This window comes from Ranitomeya imitator, chromosome 1 (assembly GCF_032444005.1).
Source record: "Ranitomeya imitator isolate aRanImi1 chromosome 1, aRanImi1.pri, whole genome shotgun sequence".
Lineage (NCBI taxonomy): Eukaryota > Metazoa > Chordata > Amphibia > Anura > Dendrobatidae > Ranitomeya > Ranitomeya imitator.
The window spans coordinates 337,020,217-337,023,530 of record NC_091282.1 but is presented as its reverse complement, the minus strand read 5'-3'; the positions used below and the strand labels follow the sequence as shown (position 1 = coordinate 337,023,530).

General features: G+C 44.1%; 1 long non-coding RNA gene across 1 annotated transcript; it reads right to left on the bottom strand.

Annotated features, from left to right (window-relative positions):
- Positions 1-285: 285 nt before the first annotated feature.
- Positions 286-2,043, bottom strand: LOC138657757 (uncharacterized). The gene is made up of 3 exons (XR_011317172.1): positions 1,915-2,043; positions 1,672-1,842; positions 286-584 (listed from the first exon to the last, which is right to left on the bottom strand). It is a non-coding gene; the product is annotated as an uncharacterized lncRNA (long non-coding RNA).
- Between the last annotated feature and the right edge of the window lie 1,271 nt (positions 2,044-3,314).

Below are 3,314 nucleotides of genomic sequence, written 5' to 3'. Positions count from 1 at the left end.
CCGGATCTAAAAAGGAAAACAAGTTATCAAAAAGACACATATATTGGTGATGTTAAATCAATAATACCTAATTAGAACCTATATGCTAATAAAAAGAAAAGAAAACTCAAAATGAGAGTCCAAAATGTATCTTGTATATGTCCATGGAGGCGATTCCTCATACGCACAATAGTCCTCCATTGATTGGCATAAGGAAAGATGATAAATGTCCTTATTGAATACTGCCATGCAGGTCGAGACTCCTCAGGCAATATAACATATAACAAAGAAAAATAGCAACCCGGAAGCAGGAGAACACAAGTCATGTACAGGAGAAGTCCGATAGCCCATAGATAAAGATGATGGTACAGGTAACATGACCCAAATGGAACTCTTGTAGACGTCTTATTTCACACAAGGCAAGTCCAATGGCTATAGTCCATTAAGATTGAAAAATTCAATGTAGGTCCATCCTTAGTCCATGGTAAACGTACGTCCCAAGCAACTTGAACTCCAATATAGTGATGAACGTGATGAAAACTGCATACATAATAGCTATGAAGTCCCATAGGGCAGGTACTAGCGAATAACGACCCAATAGATGGCTAGGAGAAAAAAGGACAAAGGAGCAAACAGCGGTAAGGAAAGACGAACTATATCTTTAAAGTCATAGGTTAGTCAAACGGCATACGGACACCTAATGTTATACCAACTGCAACCCCATAAAGATGGATCTATTGTCCCAGGAACCCCGTAAAGAGGAGTTCCTCATTTAGACCTGCAGGGGCCACTGTGTGTAACTTAAAAATCCATTTAGACTCAATTTGGAGAAGGAGCCTACTTTTATTTCCCCCTCTCTCATTGGGGATAAGTTTCTGCAGGCCCACCACCTTCAGATTGGCTGAAGAACCTCCGTGTTTGACCAAAAAGTGTTCAGCCACTGGGGTGAGAGCCTTGCCCTTTCTCTGATCCGAAGCTGCCAAGTGTATTGTAGAAATATGTTTTTGGGCACGCTTCCTAAGTTCTTGGGTGGTCTGCCCAACATACATCATCCTACAGGGGCAGATAAGGGCATAGATCACATCCCTAGATCTACAATTAATGTAGGACTTGAGGAAGTGCCTAGTAAGCAAAATGAGGTGCATAAAGAGGTCACGGCTAGGTACCATGTGGGGACAGATACTACAGTCTACAGATACAGAGGGGCAGCACGGTGGCGCAGTGGTTAGCACAACAGCCTTGCAGCGCTGGGGTCCTGGGTTCTAATCCCACCCAGGACAACATCTGCAAAGAGTTTGTATGTTCTCTCCGTGTTTGCGTGGGTTTCCTCCGGGCACTCCGGTTTCCTCCCACATTCCAAAGACATACTGATAGGAATTCTAGATTGTGAGCCCAATCGGGGACAGTGATGATAATGTGTGCAAACTGTAAAGCGCTGCGGAATATGTTAGCGCTATATAAAAATAAAGATTATTATTATTATTAAAGATTACAGTCCCCACATGGAAATGACCCTCTCAAAGTAATGCCTCTATTTAGTTTAAACGTCGGTCTCTTAAAGTGACTCCGAGTGAGGATATCCCTGAGGTTAGGTGCCCGTCGTGCCGTAAGAAGGGGTCTATTGCTGGTGACCTCCGAGGTGTGTGTATCTGTCCGGAGGATCTGCCAGTGCCTGGACAGAATGTCACTAACCTGTTTCCAATTGTTGTTGAAATCGGTAATAAACCTGGTCTGACTCTCTTGATTTTGTCTCTTAGAAGATAGAAGCGACCTCTGATCTTGCGCCCTTACCCTCTGATAGGCTGTGGAGATGACACGCCTAGGGTAACCTCTATGTCAGAACCGGTCCGAAAGCTCCCGAGCCTGAGTTGAAAAATCGGTATCAAGGGTACAATTCCGTCTTGTACGTAGAAATTGTCCCGTTGGGACACCCACCTTTGTGTGCCAAGGATGAAAACTGGAAAATTCCAGGAGCGAATTCGTTGACGTGGGTTTTCTAAAAAGGTCGGTGGCTAAATGTTGCTCATGTGCAAATACCCTCAAAGCCAGAAAGGTGGTATCACTGGTGGAAATGGAGAACGTAAGAAAGATGTTAACAGAATTGGAGTTCAAATCTTTGAAAAACATAACACATTCCTCTTCAGTGCCCTTCCAGATGATGAAGACATCGTCTATAAAGCGATACCAGGCGTGGACGTGGGTAACGAATAGAGGGGAGGAATATACAAATAACTCCTCCCACCAGCCTAAAAAGATGTTGGCATAGGCTGGTGCACACTTCGCGCCCATCGCCACGCCTGATCGCTGAAGGTAATAGACTCTGTCAAAGAGGAAAAAGTTGTGATGAAGCACAAAAGACATCAAATCGAGGAGAAACGAATCGTGGCCTCTATCCATGGATGTCTTCTTATCCAAGAAATGTGTTAACGCCCTTATCCCGTCCTGATGACCAATATTCGAGTAAAGTGATTCCACATCACAGGTGACTAATAAAAAATTATTAGGGAGTACCACCTGGCTACACATGCTGATAAAGTGTGAGGAATCCCGAATAAATGAGGGAAGGGATGAGGCGATGGGTTGGAGGAAGAAATCTAAGTATTCGCCTGCCTTCTCACACACACTGCCAACACTTGACACAATAGGTCTACCGGGAGGTTTAACGCTATCCTTATGAATTTTCGGCAACATGTAAAATGTTGCCGTTACAGGATTCGCCACCCAAAGGTACTGTTTCTCCTGTGGAGAAACAATGCCATGCTGTAACGCCCTACCGAGTAGTTGTTCATATTTACGGAGAAAAATGGAGGTGGGATCAGAGGGGAGCTTCTGATAGTATTGTGTATTGCTCAGCTGTCGTTTAGCTTCAGTTTCATAAAGTTGAACTGACCACAAAACCACATTGCCCCCTTTGTCTGCCTCTTTGATGATAAAATCCCCGTTGTTCTGTAGGGCGGTAAGGGCGCGTCTTTCATCCATGTTTAAATTCGATGGTCCACTTACCCGGATAGGCATGGCCATGATGTCTCTCCTGACCACCTCAAAGAATATCTTTATGGCCGGTACCAAGGAAAAGGAGGGAGTTTTAAGAGATTTGTTTCTATTTGGAAACCTCCTTCTATTCGGATTTGATTCGTTCTCCTCGAGTAATTCCAACAAATCCTGAAAGGTTTGGCGTTCATCACTGGGTATCGTCTGCATGATGTCGGGTCTCCTGTACATGACTTGGAACGTTAGCTTTCTGCAAAACAAATATAAATCTTTAATGAGAGTAAACTTGTCTGCAACATGTGTAGGGACAAAGGACAGGCCTTTCTGGAGCACAGATAATTCTA